The 22599-nt window shown below is 37.8% G+C and overlaps 1 protein-coding gene across 1 annotated transcript in view; it reads right to left on the reverse strand.

The window, feature by feature from the left end:
* The window catches only part of LOC121319554 (pleiotrophin-like), a 59787-nt gene that overhangs the window by 29838 nt on the left and 7350 nt on the right, over positions 1-22599 (reverse strand). The gene's annotated exons all lie outside the window — the stretch shown is intronic.

Below are 22599 nucleotides of genomic sequence, written 5' to 3' on the forward strand. Positions count from 1 at the left end.
TGCTATAGTACACTGGTACTATTATGGCCCCTCAGTATTTTTTGTTGAACTTTTCTGTGGTTGTGTTTCTGATATTTTTTAAAGGTGTTTAGCTGCTAAGGGTATCTATCTGTTTATTACTTTCTCATAAAATCTAGGCAAAACATGCACAAAATATGCACAAGTAATGTTACAACATTATGTACCTCATAATGCCTTTTATTGCAAAAAATAATAATGATATAGATATGTGACTTGAGTGGTGCGTATGGGTGGTGATTTCAGGTTCAGAAATCAACACACAGACAGTACTGAGGTTGAAACTGAGTCTTTGCGGTGCTCAGTGCGTTTATTAACCCTTTGAGTGGTACGAACGTACCGGTTCTTCATTGAATTAATGGTCCCCAGGGAGTACAAACATACCGGTACGTTCTGCAAATTTTGAGCTTTGAACTTGAACTTTGAACTTGAATTACTGAGTCTACAAAACTGCCGATAATTTGATATTGCAACACTAGGTGTCTGTAATACCTTGAATTGGTCTCTTGCGCCATCTGCTAGATATTTACGGAATTACACACAACAAACCCAGTCAGAAAATGTCAACAATGTCTGGAAAACAGTGAGAAATGCTCTGTGGGAAAAAATTACTAGAAATGATATTGAATTCCAATTCCAAGTTAAATTATTTTACTGAATCAGGTGACAGTGAAAATATCAGTGAAGAATATTTACCTTTAACATCGAGTGGCCCAAACTCAGACAACGTGACAAAGATCACTGACCTATGTTTTCCTCACTGCCTTCACCCTCATCAAGTGTTCACCCGGATGTGATGTATACCCCCCCCCCTCTCTATCTCGCTATCTCTCTCTCTCTCTCTCTCTCTCTCTCTCTCTCTCTCTCTCTCTCTCTCTCTTTTTTTGGGACGTGTTGTTGATCCTGATCGTTGTTTATTGATGACCTGTTATTTTTGCCAAAACCTTTCGCTATGACAAAATAACGATGTGAGGAGTGTAAATATGAAAAATTATGAAAGATTAAAAAAAAAACTCACTCCAGTGGGCCCATCAAAACATTCTAAAACTCACTACTCGAAGGATTAAACAAACTAAGGAGTTAAACAAAAAAAACAGCACACAGCACTTGAAGCCAAAATAAATAGAAAAATAAAACAGACAGTGAACGAACACTAAACAAGTACCATGCTAGTGCTTCCAGCACGTTGTATCAATTGTTACTCTTTCTTTTTATTTTCTCCTATTCACACCTGATCTCCACTCACCAAACACACAACTTTAACAAACCATACGCAACACGTAACACAGAATCCACAAATGGGTGGGGCACACTGCCACAATAAATAAGATTCTATTGATTCTGATAATAATTATTTAAAAAATGTAGTAGTGTATATCTGGCAAGTGCTAATATGTTATGTGTGTGTATGTGTTTACTTTCACACATCAATTTTGAAAATGTCGGTACATTTTATTTCACGTAATTTTTTCCAAACATAAGCACGCCTGAACAAAAACCACCCATGCATGAATATGAAGCTGTGTTCAGTCTTTGCATTTTAGACGGAAATAACAAATACTTAAGTGAAGATGTAAAAATGTCTTGTCAGCGGAACTCCTTTCAAAAGAAAAAGCCTATATCCCTAATTTGCATTGACTTTACTTCGGTTGGGCATCCAATGAGGTGGTATAAATGTACTGGAAATGAGTACAAAAACAAAGCATATCCAGGGGCATAATAACAGGGAAAGGATAGCTTGGTATTTGCATTTCATTATACGTAGGTTTGCAATGTCGTACGTCAAGGCTTCCGACAAAGTTAAATGAGCTCAGTATACTAACCAGAAAAATTTAATATTAACTGGTGAGCTTTTTTTAATAACTAAATCATGTTATACTTTTAAACTGTGCCACAGCTTTGCCTGTGCCAACAAAACATAGAAGAATAAAATTAATAGCAATTGTCTTTCCTGCCTGACGTCACAAATACCGTCATGTCATTTACTACTATCACGGATGTACCTTATTTGTGGAACATTAAAACTATGTATTAAGGCCAGGCAAATAGCAGCAGCACTAATGCAGTTATTCTCAAGGGTAGGCATACCACAGGCAATATTAACTGATCAGGGTACCAATTTTTTATCAAACACACTAGGCTAGGTTTATCAGTTGCAGAGTATAAAGACCACCCCTTACCATCCCCAGACAGACGGCCTTGTAGAATGTTTTAATCAAACGTTAAAGAATATGTTGCGCAGATATGTGGCTGAGAACGGGAAGGATTGGGACCGGTGGCTACCCTATGTACTCTTTGCATACCAGGAGATGCCAAAAGTGTCCACCGGCTTCTCACTTTTTGAACTTTTATATGGAAGGCAGGTGAGAGGACCGCTTGATATTCTCAAAGGTGGGAATCAAATCAAACTGAGAACATGAGTGTGGTATCCTATGTGCTTTGTATGTTGAGTTGGAGGAGATGTCTGCACTGTCACATGACAACATGGAGAAGGCCTATCAAGCCCAAAAAGCATGATATGACCGCAAGGCCAAGATTTGAACTTTCCAGCCAGGGCAGCAGGTATTGTTGTTACTATCTACCAAAAAAAGTAAGCTGCTTGCAAAATGGCAGGGGCCTTTTTGGGTCCTTAGGAAAATGGGTCCCTTCACTTATGAGAAAAACATGCTGGAGCGCCGGAAGCCCAAGCAGACCTTCCACATTAATCTGCTTAAGGAGTGGAAAGCTAGAGAGGAAACCAGCGGGCAACAACTTTATGTGTGAGCCATAGAGGAAGAGGATGAGACTCCGGAGCAGTACTTTCGCTGCATCTATGCTACTGGAAGCTTGGACCTTAGTCATTTATCTACCAAAAGACAATAAGAACTTAATGCCATCTTGCCACCGGGTTTGTTCCAAGAAAAGCCGGGTCAAACTCATCTAGTACAGCATACAATTCCAGTAAAGGATGCTAAGCCAATGAGGCAGAGACTATCGAATCCCACACAGCCTTTAGCCAGGGCTGCGGGAGTAGGTGGAGCTGATACGATCACAAGGCATCATTGAGACATCTGCTAGTGAGTGGTGCAACCTAGTAATTTTAGTTCCCAAAAAAGGATGGGAGTAATGAGTTCTACATAGACTTTTGTGTGGTTAATGGACTGTCCAGCTTTTGATCCATATCCCATGCCACAATTGGAAGATCTCATAGAACGGCCGGGAGATGCTCAATATATAACCACACTTGATTTATGCAAGGGATATTGTCAGGTTCCTTTGACCAAGGATACCGCGTTCCGGACTCCTTTTGGTCTGTTTCAGTTAACGGTTATGCCGTTTGGACTCCATGGGGCACCCTCAATCTTTCAGAGGCTAATGGATGAAGTTCTACAGGGAACTGAGGACTTTGCAGCAGCCTATCTTGATGACATAGTAATCTACAGTAAATCCTGGGAACAACATTTGCAACATGTCAACAGGCGATTTGAAACCGGTTGCCTATATTAGCTGAAAACTATTTCCATGAGAGACTCGATATTCAACTGTCAAAAAAGAGTATTTAGCACTGGACTCCTTTCATTTCTATTTGCTGGGAAAATATTTTTTTCCTGGAGACCAACCACTATGCACTTCAGTGGCTGGGGAAAATGCTTGACTCAATTGCGAGGATTACTCACCGGGTTTTGGCCTTGCAGCCGTACCAGTTTATCATACGGTACAGAGCCGGCAGTCAGAACAACGTGGCAGACTTTCTCGTATCCCTGAGAGCAAGAAACCAGAGGGTGAGGGAAATGTGATGGAGCAGATTCCCTTGTCCATAACTATCGTGGAACACTGACTGTTTTAAACCTGCCATGCATTCTACTATGTATACTGTCCGTTTAAAATGCGTATTGAAAACATCCACTGTATTTGAAAAGGTTTGCTGCTGATTGTCAATGTTACCATTCTTTATACATGTTAAAAGTAATGTGAATAATAATACCCGCTGTTTATTTACCTGGGTGTCCGAAGAGTCAGGATGTAGGATGACCGGTAAAAAGAAATGCAGACAATATAAGTAACACGTGCTGGAAACTATTTTGCATAATAGGTACACATATTGTGTGAGATAATGCCCAGTAATGTTTACATTGAAATGCTGTTTTAACATAATTTTATTTTAAAATACTTACCATTTGGTTTGCATCCAGCAAGGGTGTGCGAGGGCATGTTGATGGTAGGATCGGCCATTAGGGAGGTGCACGGACTGACGGCTGTGCTCAAATACACGGGCACGCGCACAATGTTAGTGAATGAGGGGAGCTGAATATAGCCGTAAATGGATAACTAATTGTGTAGAGTGAGACTAATTGTGTATGCAATTGTGGAAAAGCTTAACTGTTGTAGTATTAATGCTGCTAGAGAACTGTAGGAAGTTTAAGCATTATGAAAGCACTTTGTATAAGATGATAAGGTTTTGCTTGTATTTTATAATGGACCAGTCCAAGGGTGTGGTTATAATGCCAGCCTCTCAATATAGGAGAGGGTGGCTCATTTCTGGGGGATCTCTAGAAGGAAACAGCAGGTAGCAGTGTTCCTCTAAATGCTTTAATAGTGAAAGTATAGGATAGTTGAGTATCCTGGTCTTGTGTTTTATACCTAGTGCTTGTTTGGTTTACTGTATTTACTTTTGTATTTATTTATTAACTTGAAAGCTGTTCTGGATGAAAAGCAATGGTCGTGTGCCACTCAGCACTTTAATAAACTTCTCAAGTTTGCACTTTAAGCTTATCTCCTGATGCCTTTCTGCTCCAAACACCAGCCATCCGATCACACAACCTTACATCACCCTAGAGATGTCACACATAATGAACGTGCTGAGACGACTCAATTAAATGTCACAGACTGCAAAAATATAACTAAGGACGAATTTAATAATATTTTTTTATCATGGATTTTTTTTTGCAGAAAAGTACTGAAAATGCGTGTGTATGTGTGTGTGTGTGGGGGGGGGGGGGGGTTGAAATGCATATCTAAACAAAGGAAGAAAAGACAAGCAACCATATTAAACGTACTATATACATAATTTAATTATGTCCTTATAAAATGAAATGACATGTGGTTTATATATATATATATATATATATATATATATATATATATATATATATATATATATATATATATATATCACTACTTTTTTAATATTGCCAGCCCTAATATCTATATAGTGCTCCCGCACTATAAGTCTCTCGGTTATAATGCGCTTCGGATATAACGTTCCTGCAGCATGTCCCCCAATTCCCTATAAAAGTGATTCATGCAATATTTCTACAGTAAACACAGTACCAGTGTTGTCTCCTTCTCGCACTTGGTTTGCTTGTCTGTCACTTCGAACTGAACTCCCGACCACTGTTAAGCCAAGCTATTTATAGTTTAAAAACTGCTAATTAAAATGATCCAGGAGTGGGAATGTTACCTTTTTTGTAAAAAAAAAAAAAAATACTGTTGATTCAAAGAATGATCCTAATTGTGTAAAACTGAAGATGTGTTTAAAGCTTGCTGTACAGCCTGTAACAAAGATTTCTCAATTTTGCATGGAGGGAAGTGTAATGTGAAACAGCATGCAGCTGGTGAAATGCATATTCCAAATATTAAAAAACACTTTGCAGTCACTTAAGACATTTTTGATTGCTGAAGGTTCAATTGAATGATATAAGATAGGTCCAGACAACATTTAATCTTTTTTTTCTAAACTTATGCATGTATCTAAGTGCAGTATAGTACAGTTTTGAATTCAGTTGTGGTAAACTAATGTGTACATGTACATTATTTTATCGTCAAAAACTATTGAGCTTTTCATCTACTGGTAAAAATGAATTGTATACAAACTGTAATATGATAAATTCATATTATATAATGAGATACAATACAAACAGGATAGATGTGCTAGTAGTGATTGTACTAGAAATGAGTTAATGCCAAAAAATAGTTTAAAGAATTTCTCAATTATGATATTGCTTATCTGGATAAGTACTTCAACTTTTCAGAGGAAAACTGGTTATTCTATCTTCAGCCACTGTCATTGCACACTGCTAGTCAAATATCTTACACAGATATGGAAAATGTTGCTAAATGGCTAAATCTCATTAAAATGCTTCAGTTAGATATGGGTAAAATTCATGACACATTTTTAAGATTAAAAAAAAATTCTACATGAGCTTGACAGAGCAGATGATTGGAAAGCGAAGAATGCTCCTCTGTGGTATCATTCGTATTGAACTCATCTGCAGCTACTGGATATGTTGAGCACATATTTTCCCACGTGCTAAACAAGTGGAATGATAATCACAACAAGTGGTCTATAGAACTGAGAAAGAGTGAGCTGCTTGTGAGTGAATTTGGATCTGGGCTGTGCTGACTTCCACACAATGGCTCTAAAGGGCAGGGCTCTTCTTACTGCTGTACCAGGAAACCACAATTATTGTGGAAATCTGCTCACCATAACTCATCAAAAAACTTTATTATACCAGGCAAGCCAATTGAGAAGAGATTATAATTTATTGTGAATTACAGTCAATTCACAAAAATCACTAATGTTTTGGACTTACTAAAGGGAAGTACTCAGTTTTGGGAATATGTTTGTGCCAACTTCTGTCTTTATTTCTTTATTTAAAAACAGTACATTATGTAATGTGAAGTTGTTATTAAACAAACTTTCAGTACTTTTCTAGGGATTTCAATAACATTTGGAAAGCAAGTTATAGACAGTAGAAAAGCCTTAAAGACACACTGTGGGTGTCCTTTGTAACTGAATAAAGGTTGTTTCGTTCTGTACAGTCCCCTTAAAAGGTGTGGCAAATGTAGTTACTCACTGGAGTAGTGCAAATTCCTTATAGGTAATAGTTAAATCCAAATTAAATGGCGTATTTTCTTCGCCCCCACACCCTTTACCTCGATGACCCTCGGCTACCAATACCCCAACCCCCCAGACCACACAGGGGTTCCTTATTTTGCAGCTGATAAGGTTGCTTATTATTTAGAGTACATGAAAAAAACTCAGTGGTGTAGCTCAACAGTAGTCTGTGTTAAATAACCTTTTTATTTGTTTATTTTATATTTCCAGATGCTTTATTTTAATTAACTAAAAACAACAAGAGTCACATACGAACAAAGTAATAGTGACAGCTACACCAGTGACAGGGAAACTCAAGAAAACAGATGCAAATCGACCCGGCAAGTCAGAAGAAAATGACAATACATCAGGGGTAAGTAAGATATATATTATAATGAGATTTGTATATTACAGTGCCTATAGAAAGTCTACACCTCCATGAACTTTTTTCACATTTTGTTGTGTCAGTGCCTCAGAGTTTCATGTATTTAAATAAGGATTTTTTTTTCCAGTTATCTACACACTATACTCCACACTGTTAAGGGGAAAAAAGTTTTTATTGAGAAACTGTAATATGAAATACAAAACTGAAAGATCATAATTGGATAAGTCTCCACCCCCCTGAGTTAATACTTGGCGGAAGCACCTTTGGCAGCAATTACAGTTGTGAGTCTGTTGGGACAGGTCTCTATCAACTTTGCACACCTAGATTGGGCAATATTTGACCATTCTTCTTTACAAAACCGTTCAAGCTCTGTCAAGTTCCTTGGGGAGTGTTGATGGACAGCAATCTTCAAGTCATGCTTCAAATTTTCAATTGGATTTAGGCAGGGCTCTGGCTGGGCCACTCAAGGATATTTACCTTTGTGTTCCTTAGCCACTCCAGTGTAGCTTTGGCTATGTGCTTTCGGTCATTGTCAAGCTGAAAGGTGAACTTCCATCCCATTTTCAGCTTTCTTGCAGAGGGCAGCAGGTTTTCCTCAAGGACTTCTCTGTACTTTGCTCCATTCATTTTCCCTTCTATCCTGATAAGTGCCCCAGTCCCTGCCGATAAGAAACATCCCCATAGCATGATGCTGCCACCACCATGCCACAGTATAGATGGTGTTCTTTGGATGATACGCTGTGGTGGGTTTGCACCAAACATAAAACTTTGCATTTAGGCCAAAAAGTTCCATTTTAGTTTCGTCAGACCACAAAACTTTTTGCTACATAGCTACAGAATCTCCTGAGTGTTTTTTTGCATACGTTCAATGGGATTCAAGGTGAGATTTCTTGAGTAATGGCTTCCTTCTTGTCACCCTACCATACAGGTCAGATTTGTGAAGTGCTTGGGATATTGTTGTTACATGCACACTTTGACGAGTCTTGGCCATAAAAGCCTGTTGCTCTTGCAAAGTTGCCATTGGCCTCTTGGTAGCCTCTTTGATCAGTCTCCTTCTTGCTCGGTCATCCAGTTTGGAGGGAAGGCTTGACCTAGGCAGGGTCTTGGTGTTGCCATACACCTTCCACTTCTTAATTAATCATCTTGACTGTGCTCCAAGGGATATTCAAGGCCTTTGATATTTTTATACCCATCCTCTGATCTGTGCCTTTCAACAACTTTGTCCTGGAGTTCTTTTGAAAGTGCCTCAGTGCTCATGGTTGTCTTTGCTTTGAAAAGCACTGCCCAGCACAGAGAACCTACAGAAACTGCTGAATTTATCCTGAAATCATGTGACTCACTACAACTGAACACAGATGGATGCCACGCCACTGGGTGTGTGATTTGATTTTGAAGGTGATTGGTTACATCTGATCTATTTTAGGATTGCTATTACAAGGGGGCTGGACTCTTATCCAACTAAGCTATTTCAGTTTTTATTTTTAATTCATTTTCTACAAATTTCTAGAATATTTTTTTCACTTGGAAGTTGTGGGGTAGGATGTTTAGATAAATTAATATATATATATATATATATATGAATACATTTTAATTCCAGGCTATAAGGCAAGAAAATGTGAAAATTTTAAGGGGGTGTAGACTGTCTATAGGCACTGTATAATGAGATTTAAGGCCTGTGATCTGAAGTGTCTTTTTTTATTGACTAACTGGGACACTGTACTTTGCCTTACAAGTTGGAAATGCATATCATTGGCTTGGGGAGGAATTACATTTCACTCCCGTCACTGAGACAGGCATTTCATTTTTAAATGATGTGTACAGATTACAACAGCACGGAGAAACAAAAGATCACATGAACTTGTTTAGATATAAGAAAGAAACGTGAAAACACAGTAAATCTGATGTATTTGACTTATAATTATATTATAACATTTATTCTGTCATGTTTTAATATATGTTTTAATAACATCTATAAATATCAAGAAATTACTGGATAGAAGCAGGTAATGTTTCAAGAACACAATTGATATCTGTTACATTTGTTTCCCTCATTTCTAATAATAATGGAATGAAGAATTAGTATTTTATTTATAAATATTTAGGAAGTCAGATAGAGCCAAAAAACACCTGGTCCTGGGGTAGCATCCCACTGAAAATGCTTGGTTCTTAAAGTGTTAAGATAGTCACTAGTAGCGCTTGAAGGCCTTATGTTAAAAACATAATTAAATAGTTCTTTATAGCCATCAATCTCTTCACCAAGCTGTTGCAAAGAGTGGTTTCTACATTATTGCAAATTCTCTTTCTCTCTCTTTCTCTCTCCACCCTTTACTACCCTCCCTCTAAACCAGGTCACCCCCTGTTCCCAGGATGCCTTCCAGCCCTCCCTTTTTTTGATGAATGAGGTTCATTCATTCTCTTCCAGATGCTAGAGAAAAGAACGGAGATGGGTTGCCCCCATTTTTTAAGCATTGGTTTTCATTTCCATGGCAACCTTGGTAGTGGGGCTGGAGGCGGGATCTAAAGGGTCAGTGAGGGGATTTAGGACTCTTTCAGGTCAGAGGAAAAGTGTTTCCTCTATCCTTGTTTCCTTTACCCCAAAAGATGAGTCAAATTCTGGGGAAGTATCTGGGGCCAAAATGCCTTGAAGCTAGACATTTCGTTTTCCACCATGTGTTTATCCATGCAAGTGAAAACATTGGGGGGCTGTTTTGTCTCCCTTCCCAAGAGATTATCCCAAGCAAGTGATGGGCCTGTTATGACTAAATAAATACCACATTTATAATCATAGGCGACTTCTTTTTAAAATAAACATAACATAATGTCAGATTTTACCCTATTTCAGGAAAATGCATTTCATCATAATTATCTTTAGAAATAACCTGAATTTGTAAGCCTGTGCCATTTTTCCATAGGGAAAAGTTGGCTAATGAATCTGGTGTATCTCTGGATTGCTTTTATAATGATGCTAGCTTAATAGTCACTGAAATGCATCATAATCAAGGCTCTTTATTCTCCGTATTTAATGTTTTGTTCTGTAAAATTCCCATGTTTTACAAAATCTACAAGTTATTTACACAAGGTATTCACCCATTTTCATGCAAAATGTGGTCCGCTCAAGCTGTATCAAAATACTTTACACCAAGAGAAACAGGGCTTCACATTCAAGACACATTTATGTAAATGAAAAACAGTTTCAGTGTAATGTGGGCTTGTTTGTTTAACATACTGAACTAAAGGAACTAAAGCACTGGTGCAACTTCACGGATTACTCGGTTTGTATTCTCCAGAAAAAAATGAAACATTAAAGGGCTATTCATACTATAGCGTTTATTCACTGTTTTTTCTGGGACAAAAAATAAATAAATCAAACCTATGAAATTGGATACAATCTTTCACTCAAAAGCTCAAAAACAGGTTTGATTTTTGGAGGAAAAACACAGTGATCACCATCCTGTTCTATATATATATATCTATATATATATAGATATATATATATTATATATATATATATATATATATAATCTATCACCGGGGGGGAGGGGAGGAGGAGAAACAAATGCAATCTAGTCCAGGAGGGATTAAAGGAATACATCCCCCAGAATGACCTGAAAGGAGCCAGGATGCGATTCACCTGGCTCTAATAATTAACAAGGGATACCAGTGTGTGATTAGAAGGCAGGTATTTGACAGGGCAGAAATGTCTGATCTGGGCAGTCTGCCTGAGTGTGAAGGCAAGAGCCTGTCAGTAACAGAAGGTACTGAGTGAAAGCTTAGCCATCTGATTATAGTTAGAAATTGGAACAAAATTATACTGTAGGTTTTGCTAAAGTGCTAAAGTGAGATTCTGGTGTCTGAGTCTTTAATTTAAAGGGGAAAAATGAACCTCAGGACAAGAGGCTGTGACAAGAGGCTGTATATATATATATATATATATATATAATATATTCTATATAATATATATTATATAATATATAGTATATATATATATATATATATATATTTATATATATAATTAAGTAGTTAATTATCATAACAGCGTGTGTCCAACAAAGGTGTTTTTGTATCTTCAACAAAAACATTCTTCAGAAAGTTTATATCATTATCTTCAATTAGGTGCTGCCAAGCGGAATAAACATACATCCAATTTCTTGCATGTGCAGAGAACAAATTCATGGCACGCACAAAATATTAATATTTGACATGAAGGCACATGTAGTGCCGAAACCGATAGATCGCAGTGTCTTTTTAGAAAAAATACAATTAAAAAACTATTTTGTAGTGTGTGTATATATATATATATATATATAGGTTATATATAATAGGTTGGGTGTGTGAATGGGCATTCTGATCCCGTGGTGTCAATCAAAAGGGAGTATATGGCATGCGTCAGATCGACCACTGTATTGGTAAGAAGTAATCTAAAACAATGTTATTGTTAACAGAAACATTGTTTAAACAAAATTTGATGTGCAGACAGGACTACCAACAGCAATCACTTCAATGCATTCTGATATTTTTTATTTTTTATTTTTAATTCTCAGCAATACCCTCATAGCCATAGCATACAGATATATTCTTTATCGAGATGTTTCCTGTGCTGCTTATCAAAAAGAACAAGATATTCTGCACTGCTATAATCAGACATTCCCCCATCTTGTCTGTGATATTTGATGCGCAAGTCTGAATACAAAAATAGCAGCCAAATGTCGTGAGTAAAAAACACAGTGAATAAACACTATAGTATGAATAGCCCTTAACTGTTTTTCACCAGTTTCAATTTTTCATTATTATTATTTTTTTTATATATATAAATCCCTAGGTAATTATATATAAAATAAAAACAGAAATAAAGGGCTTTGTTCATAATTATTAGTTGCCACTAACCGAAAGTCACATTGAAGTAATAATACCTGACACAGGGGCAATAATTACAAAGGGAAGTACTCTGATTACATATCAATGAAGATATGTACATTTTATTTGTGTTTGTTTTTTATAATTTCTGCAGTGTATGTTTTGAATGTTCCCACAAGGAAAGTTTGTCCCTTAATGTTATTTTCCCTTTGTTCTCCTTGTGGGAGGGATACTAGCTCCAAATTATCTATTATAAGTCTAAAGAACTGTTTTTATCCAATCAGCTACTAAGTTATTTTATTTAGTATTTTAAACATAAAATCACTAATATAAACCAGGGACACAGAAAGTCAGATTATTCTTTAGTAATGTGTGCCACGCTGGCAACATGAGGCTATACTTGTTTTCTGGATATGCTGCCCATGATAAAAGTTTGGTTGTACACCTTTGGTTTAAACTGCAATTTTTATTTAAAGAAAGGTCTGTTGTCAAAAGGTAACTTTAGGCCTGAGTTACTTTTCTATTGTACCTCGGCTATTGTTAACAATATACAGCATGTCCAGGGTTATCGTCATTTGGAAGATATTACAAAATGCTCATTGGCACTGAACAGTTGAGAATTCCTGAATCCCTGATCTCTTTGCTATTTAAACAGCACACAATCCATTGCTTTACTGAACCAGCATAAACCAAACATTGTACTGCGATATACGTCTTACTATCTGTGTGTATATTCAGTGCACCCTGCATTCATAACCCCAGAAACAGATATCTCATTCTATCAAAAGCAGTTTTGCTAAGCAGAACCCCACAATGAAAGCAGTCCATTAAGACAGGGCACTGAATGAGACTAAAACACAAAGTTAAGCTGCCAACAGAATTGTATTCACTCAGCTATATAAATATTTAACATAATTGCTTGTTTTTTGTCATATACACGGTTTCTTCAAGAAATAAACATCGGTATATATATATATATATATATATATATATATATATATACAGACATGCTCAAATTTGTTGGTACCCCTCCACAAAAAACGAAGAATGCACAATTTTCTCTGAAATAACTTGAAACTGACAAAAGTAATTAGCATCCACCATTGTTTATTCCATATTTAATTGAAATCAGACTTTGCTTTTGATTTTTTATTCAACATAATATTGTAAACATTAAAACAAATGAAAATGGCATGGACAAAAATGACAATGTTTTCTGTAGCTCTCAACAAGACTTCTGCACCTGTTAACAGGTAGTTTGGCCTATTCTTCCTAAGCAAACTGCTCTAGCTGTCTCAGGTTTGATGGGTGCCTTCTCCAGATTGCATGTTTCAGCTCTTTCCATAGATGTTCGATAGGATTCAGATCAGGACTCATAGAAGGCCACTTCAGAATAGTCCAATGTTTTGTTCTTATCCATTATTGGGTGCTTTTAGCTGTGTGTTTTGGGTCATTATCCTGTTGGAGGACCCATGACCTGCGACTGAGACAGAGCTTTCTGACACTGGGCAGTACATTTTGCTCCAGAATGCCTTGTTAGTCCTGAGATTTCATTGTGCCCTGCACAGATTCAAGGCACCCTGTGCCAGGAGCAGCAAAGCAGCCCCAAAACATAACCAAGCCTCCTCCATGTTTCACTGTAGGTATGGTGTTCTTTTCTTTGAAAGATTCATTTTTTCATCTATGAACATAGAGCTGATGTGACTTGCTAACCATCTCCAGTTTTGACTCATGTCCAAAGGACATACTCCCAGAAGGATTGTGGCTTGTCAATATGCATTTTAGCAAATTTCAGTCTGCCTTTTTTATGCTTTTCTTTCAAAAGTGGAGTCCTCCTGGGTCGTCTTCCATGGAGCCCACTTTCGCTCAAAAAGCGACGGATGGTGCGATCAGAAACTGACATACCTTCACCTTGGTGTTCAGCTTGTATCTCTTTGGCATTTATCCTTTTTCTACCATTCGCACTATCCTTCTGTTCAATCTGGGGTTGATTTTCCTCTTGCGGCCGCACCCAGGGAGGTTGCCTACAGTTCCATGGACCATAAACTTCTTAATAATATTTGCAACTATTGTCACAGGAACATCAAGCTGCTCGGAGATGGTCTTGTAGCCTTTACCTTTACCATGATTGTCTATTATTTTCTTTCTGATCTCCTCAGACAACTCTCTCCTTCAATTTCTCTGGTCCATGTTCAGTGTGGTGCACACAATGATACCAAACAGCACAGTGACTACTTTTCTTCATTTAAATAGGTTGAATGACTGATTACAAGATTGGAGACACGTGTGATACTAATTAAAGAAACTAATTAGTTTGAATCATCACTATAATCCAATTATTTATTGTCTTTTCTAAGGGGTACCAACAAATGTGTCCAGGCCATTTTAGAATATCTTTGTAGAAAAAGCAATAATGCATCTCTTTTCACAGATTCTTTTCATTATTCTATGACATACCAAAGGCATGCAAGTATACATGATAAAAAAGCTTTTAATTTCATCACTCTTCAGGAGGAATGAAGCATTATTTCAACGAGCTGTAAGGGTACCAACAAATTTGAGCATGTTTGTGTGTGTGTGTATATATATATATATATATATATATATATATATATATATATATATATATATATATATATATATATATAATCTGTTAGTAGTTCATTTCAAAAAACACAGATAAAGTCTAAAGATTTTGAGTGAATCTAAGCAGGAAGAAAAAACAATCCTTGTGGTATTGACTAGTCTCCCATTACTCAAACAATGTAGAGGCATACTTTGAAGGATGTTACTTCAAAAGTGTTGTTTCAGGCAGGCTACACTCAATGATCCTGTCAGCTAACGTAACCTGCCAATCCATCACAGCATGCAACCCCAACAGGCTGTTTCCAAGCTAGACTACCAGCAGATTGGTCTCCTTCAGTGACAATAACATTGTGGAAAATGTAAACCTTAAAGGTTTTTCACACCAAGCATGTCACAGAGTAAGAGTCCTGTGTATTTTGATATTTGCCTTCATACCAAATTAATCAAGCTCCCAGCAATTGAACTAATTGCTGCCAGCACAGTGCAGAATTATATATTCAAAGTAAGATAAATACTATCAAATGATAGTATTTATAACTACAGTGCTTCCTCATTATTTTACTATTTTGACTTAACTGAAATATTGAAAACAGTGAATTTATGAAGGACCCCTTGACTATATTGTGAACTTATTATCAACATGGCCTAACAGCGAAATAATCAAATTAGTTACTGTTACATAAGTGTGCCAAAAAAATAAATAAATAAACATGGCCTCTTTTTGGTTGTGTGGGTTCAGTTTTTGATCTTCTTGAAGTTACTCTGATGCAGGTTTAAAATACAGATGCAGAAATTAAAGCAGTCTTACAAATGAACGTGTGTTTGATTGGTATATCACCTACAGATTCATACATATTTTTGACTGTATTATTTGTTATATGATTATTTGTAAGATGTCTGAATTGAAAAGCACTATTTCTGAAACAGAAGATAAAAGTTATGAAAAAGCAGCTACTGTTTCTGAAATCCCATACAGAAATATGTTTTCACTGCAACAATGATGTCTTTGATTATGTCAATAATGCCCTGTTCACACTTGTATTGGTACAATACTAGTACAGTTGGTTTCAGTATTGAATATACCAGTAAGAAACCACTTTCTGTCCTAACTCACTTTTCAATACCGGTACAGTCCCGATATGGTTGCGATATACCTGTCCACATTCATGTTTGTTTAACTCAACAGTGTTCGGGTTCTGAACTAATTTCCATGACGACCGCTGTCATATCTGTTAGAAATGGATCAGCTGTTATGTAATACAGCATGTTTTGTCATCCTCTCCATGTACAGTATTTTGTTTTGGTGTTCAATCATTCAGAGACGAGCAGAACGTGAAAGGATGAGACGAACCAAAAGGTGAAAACAATTAGCTGTCTTTAAAAGCATGGGAATGCATGTCTTTGTTTTTGTTTTCATATTCCCTCACAAGGGATTTTATTTTAGAGCAGCACTGCTCTGCAGTACGCTTTACTTCATAGTCATCATCTCTTATTTTGTGGAGATTATTTTGTCACTTGCTTTGGCATTTTTGATGTAGTCATGATAAAGGTACTGCTCACCGTAAATGTAAAGCTGTTTAAAGTATTTAAACTGTAAAGCAAGACATGTGTGTACTTCAGAATATTAACTTAACTGTATCAATACCATGTCGGTTTACCTAGCCACACTTAAGCTGTTCCGAGCTGTACCGGTGCGAAACCTACAACTTTATTGGTACGACACTGATAAGAACTCCAGTCTGGACAGATGTTTTGGTACTGTTTTGGTATGGTTTCGCAACGATACTGGTATAAAAATGCTAGTGTGAACAGGGCATAATTTAATACTGTGTGTTTGTCAAACACAAATGGTCTATTTGCCCAGTAGTAAAAAGGTTAAAGGGGAAAATACATGCAAGGGCGAGACTGAAATCAAACTCTATACAAAGGCTGTATTATAATGTAATTTCACATTTCATTGCCTATTGTATCCAGCAAGTTGTTCATTCATAAGACTGAACTGCTATGCCATGCTGAAGTGGCCAACCCATCAGAATCACCATTTATTATAATTAGAGCAAGGCACTGGTACCCCAAAACCCTCCCAAATCTCTGTAGACTCTGCTACCTCTACCCTCTTCTCCCTCGACTCCCTCTGTCCCCTCACCTCCTGTCCTGCCCACCCCTCCCCTTCTCAACCCTGGATCTCTGTGCTCCACTTGGCAAGAATTAAATGGTACTCTGCTGAAAAGAAATGGAAGAGAACCAAACTCCTTGCTGCCCTAGACCTCTACCGTTGCCTACTCTCCTCCTTCTCCTCTACTCTATCCGCTGCTAAACACTCTTATTTCCAATCTATTATCCAATCTTCAACTAACAACCCCTGGAAATTATTCTCTACCTTCTCCTCCCACCTCTATCTCCTCTGACGACTTTGCCTCTTTCTTCTCTAAAATCTCTGATATCTGCAAACTCTTTAATACTTCTCCCTCCCACTCCAACCCAACATCCTCTGTCCCCTACTAACTCACCTTCCTTCTCCTCCTTCTCTTCTCTCCCAGACTTTGACCTCTCCTCCCTCCTCCAGGGCCAGAAACCCACCACATGCTCCTGAACCCCCTCCCCACTCACCTCTTTCAAACTTCTGCTCCTGCTTTATTCCCCTTCATCCCCTCCCTTCTCAACACTTCTCTTCTCTCTGGCCTCTTTCCATCTGCCTTCAAAGAAGCCTCTATCACCCTCCTCCTCAAAAAACCCCACCTCCCTCCAAAACTACCATCCTGTCTCCCTCTTACCCTTCCTCTCTAAAACCCTTGAGTGGTCAGTACATCACCAGCTCTCTGCTTTCCTGTCTAACCACCCTTAGCTCGACCCTCTACAATCTGGTTTCCGCTCTGCTCACTCTGCTGAAATTGCTCTCCTGTCTGTCATTAACTCACTAAACTCTGCCCATGCTGCCTCTCTCTCCTCTGTCCTAATTCTCCTCAATCTCTCTGCTGCCTTTGATACTGTCAATCACTATTCTCCTATGCTCTCTAGCTGACCTGAGAAACACTGGCTCTGCTCTGGCCTGGTTCTGCTCCTACCTCTCCAACCGAACCTACTAGTAACCTGGCGCTGTTTAACCTCTATATCTCACCCTCTCTCAACAGGAGTCCCCCAAGGATTAGTCATGGGTCCTCTCCTCTCTCTACACTCGCTCCCTCGGCCCCCTCATTGCATGACATGGTTTCTCATACCTTTTCTATGCTGATGATACTCAGATCTTCCTCTTCTTCCCCACATCTGACCCCACTAACCCCTCCCATATCTCTACCTGTCTGTCTGCTATCTCCTCCTGGATGCACTCACATCACCTCAAACTCAACCTCTAAATCTGACTTCCTTTTCTTCCCCACCCTCATCTTCCCTCTCCTCTGATCTCTCTATCTCCGCTGCTCACCTGGTGTTCTCTCTGTCTCACTTCTCCCATGCTACTCCGCTCAATCCACTTGCTCCCGATCACCACTCGTATCCAGTTCAAGACTTTTGTACTCGTTTTTTTGTTTTGTAGCGTATGAGCAGGACTGAGAGCTGTCGCCATGGAGCCAGAACATACATCCAGAAGCAGCACTCCCTCTGCACAGCACAGCACACACACAGTACAACCCCCCGGGGCCATTTTCCATGTGGAATTATTGGATTGGGATATTTTTGTGTAATCCTTGATAACAAGCCTTAAATCTCATCACCAGAAGCTGGAAGTAATATGTTACCCACCAGAAGCAGAACAAACAAAATCGCACCAGCCAGCCCGCATCCCAGCAGAAAAACACAACTTAAAAACAGAAATAAAATACACATTACTAATCTTCATTGACCTATAATTGCAAAGTTACCATCTGCATTGGGAATTACCAGAGATATTGTAACAAACAAGTTTGGACAATAATGGCCACATTTCCATCTGCACCGTGAAACCAGTCAGTTAAACTCAATCTCATCTTATTCTATTATCAAACTAGGACTGCCACTTGTTACCTCTGCAGTCTAAAATCTACAATCCAATCTGCAACCAGACATTACACAAAAATTAAAAACATCTGTAAATATCATGTTTTTGTATAATTTATATTTATAAATTAATTCACAGACCTCAAACATTTAATCAACAGTATAATATAAGTTATAGCCTTCATGTTCAGACTTTTTAATGCAGTCTAGGATTTAAAACCAGCCTCTCACATCCTTCACATTGGACACCCACCATCAATCAGCACGAGATGGAGAGATATAATTCTGCTACCCTGCAATCATAACTGGGGCTGACAATCCTACATTTCATCTCAATCTGCTAATGTTGAAAATGAACAAAACTGTATTCAAATTGCTTTCAAGTCAACCCCAGAGGCCCAGTACTGGAAAACAATGTAAACCACCTCTGTAGGGTATTACTGCATTAAGGCTGTGTCATTTATAATCACCTCACACTACTGTTCTCAGGTGTATATTCAGAGTACAAGCACCACTGGGGAGTTCTTTTCAGCACAGAAAATAGCCTCAAGCCAGCCATGGAACTGTTTGCAATATAGTTTGCCCACTAGGAGTTGCATTGAGACTGCACCTTCACTCATAGTTTTTTTTTTTTTTTTTTTTAAATAGTCCTAATTTTATGTAAGTTAACATTAAATTACCCTACTGATGAATAATGCATTCCTATAGACTCTCCATGTATTCCCTACTTCCTGTCAGTATATTGCCATTTTTGTGAATTATTGTACTTTTCCATTTCTCTTTATATATTAAGTGTCCAGATTATCAATTAAGAAGAGGACATTGAATAAGAAGTGACTATTCACTTGTTTGAAGAGATAAATGGTTAGGAAGGGTACCTGTGTAATGGACATGTTGTGTCATGCACTGCCATTACAAATACTACCTGTCGGGTCAGATAAAGTTAAAAGCTCTGTAACCATGCATTCAGACGAGCTTGGCCATCACAGTGCCATGGTACTATATCAGTAGCAGTGTGCTGAGTATGAGGTCTACTGCACAATATTGTAGTCTGTCCTCCAGCGGCATCCACAGTGTCAACTGCAGTGAACAAATTGAATATGGAAGGGGTACAGGGAGGTCATTCCACACCATGATTAAGGCTGTCCCAGAAAAAAAAAAAAAAACAGTGGTGACAGTGTGGGACCACCACTTTCTCCACATTACCCAACAATGGCTGGTTGTCAGATGACCCACTACTGCAGTTCAGAGTAGGCATAGCAGCTCCTCACCCTCCAATGATGTTTACAATCCTAGACAATATTGATTGCAAGATTGATTAAAGTTTGAAAACTATAATCAGTTACATTATTTTTCACAGCAATTTTTCAGCTCTCTTTTGTAAAACATAATGAAATTAACTGTATTTTAATCTGAACATATTAAATACTGAATATAAATAACTCAATATACTGTATACTCAAAGTATTATATTTTATTAATTACTGCCACAACATTTCTGTGTTGATACGTAAGGTTCATAAATAATACCCTCTTTAGAAATGATCTAGTACTTTAATCAAAATCAGTCTTAGTTATTTGTATTTGTTATTTTAATGCAAGCTAAAATATTGTTCAGATTTATGGGAAGCACCATATCCCAGCTTCTTCATTACAAAAAACAAGCTCCCCTGCTATATTATTTACTGTATATGCACTGTCTTAGCAACTTGAACCACTGAACTTCTGGGAACAGGTACACTGTATATGTGAGGTTCTTATTGAAAATAAGGAAAAGCAACCACAGTTCAGCAACAGCACTGGTCCTTTGAGAGAGTCAATTTGAACACCAAAATATGCTGTGGTTTCCAAACAGTAGCTTCAGACAATAGTCCTAGCTGCTGCAAGCAATTAGTCCCGATTTGTCAGTAAACTGCCAACTAACTGTCTGTAACCGGCTAGTTTCTTGGGAGCTATTGCCTAATTGCAGGCTGCAGAGTAGAACACTTGCTGTCTAGAGGAAAACCTACTGTACTGTACTGAACTTACATATCATAGTGAAGATGACTTTCTTTGAGTGCTCGGACTATTAGAAAGGATCTTATTAAGATAAATAAATCTCTGAAGGGCCCCCTCAAATAACCTTATAAACAAAGGGGAAAACACACCTCTGTGCAGCTGACTGTATGTTATTTATTTTAGAAGTCATGCATACATGTATGCATTGGTTTCCTTTGCATAGTAGACTTTTGATAGTATGAATTCTGATACAGGAACAAACACTGCCATTCCCGTTTGGAAATTCCAATATTAGTGCCACTGCTAGCTGCTTTGGTAATTACTGGTACACCATTTCATTATATGGAATATGGACCACAGCGCCTAGCAATGTTTACCATCACATGTTGCCCGATGAGGGGCTTAGGTCAGATTTAAAATTATTTACAGTGTAAAGATCCAAATGTAACTTTGGCTTGAGAGGTAATTACAACAATGAGCTTATCAAAGCATAAGTACAGTGCCACAGATCAACCCAAAGGTGGTGAATTATCAAGTTAATTACCAGTCAGGTTGCAGTTGAGGTCAGTATGTATAAGAAACAAGCTGTCTCTTCTCAGCTGTCCGTGGAAAAAGAGACCCACGAGGCAGAACACAAGATGCTAGTCGGCTAAGCCAATCAACAAAGACTAACCTGCTAATTTGAGCTCTGATCTTAGTTTTTCGGCTAGTGGAATTACAGTTTGTCTCAGAGGTGTCACACTAAATGCAAACAGGTTTTATATCAGGGGAAGTACTTCTGAAATATGAAAGTCATGAGCCATTCAGTTAATTTAATTGAGTTTTGTGTAGTAAGGTTATGAAAACCTTCTCTTATCCAGATCAAAATTGTTATTAATGGTGAATATGCATAGTGATTGTTAAAGAATTATAGAATATAGTTGTCATCATCATTATCACCATCATCTGTATTATTTTCAGTATTATATACAGTTCTTAAATTAAATAATGTACAGTATACTTATTTTAGTACACAGTACTGTACTGTATATATTACTTCTACTTTCTTCACTGAATGCAAAAAAAAACGTAGTACTTTTATGTTTTAAACTTCACAGACACTGGCTCCTCAATATCTCTCTGAATTTTTTAATACGTGCCACTCGTGCCCTTTGCTCAGCTGGTGTTGAACTTCTGATTTTCCCTCATTTGAAAGCTATAAGTGGCAGGGCCTTTACCATCAAGCAATCAATCACATATAGTTATATAGCACCATTAATGCTAAATGCATTCTAAAGCACACTCCCTAAGTACACCAGGGACTCAGAATCTGTGCTGATCTTTAAATCAAGACTATTAGGATTTCTTAGCTTGGCTCCATAAAAATCACTTTTTAAATCCATAATGTATTGTATTGTACATTAGGTGAAAGAACGAGACATCAGCTGAGACATAATGATCCACTTAAAATACTGGGTTACACAACCATGTTAAGAAGCCTCGAATGCACTCTCCTCAGCTGTGAGAGACTGGAGCGCTCATATTAATTAGAAAAACACCACAAAACAATAAACCCCTCTGTCCCTTGTGAAGTGTTAAGTGCATTCAGGAGACAAACAAACAGAGCAGGGAGTGTACAAACAAGCCTTATAGGGGGATGGGAGGCCAGCTGGAGTGGTAGAACTGTTGCTAGCCCTGTCAGCTTTGCTATATTCACAACCCAAAACATCTCTACAAGGAGAAACCATCTGCAATGATGCCACCACATACCCAAGGGTGCCCCGAGAGACAATGAATGTAAGCAACATTTCACAAACATCACTTTAATACTTTTTTTTTTTAATGTTTGATGAGCAGCAATAGTAGAGAATATTAGTACAGTTAAAACAGGTACAGGTGTTTGATTCGACATATTGTTTTTGGTTTTCCTAACACTGATGGTCACCAATGA

This window comes from Polyodon spathula, chromosome 8, assembly GCF_017654505.1.
Source record: "Polyodon spathula isolate WHYD16114869_AA chromosome 8, ASM1765450v1, whole genome shotgun sequence".
Lineage (NCBI taxonomy): Eukaryota > Metazoa > Chordata > Actinopteri > Acipenseriformes > Polyodontidae > Polyodon > Polyodon spathula.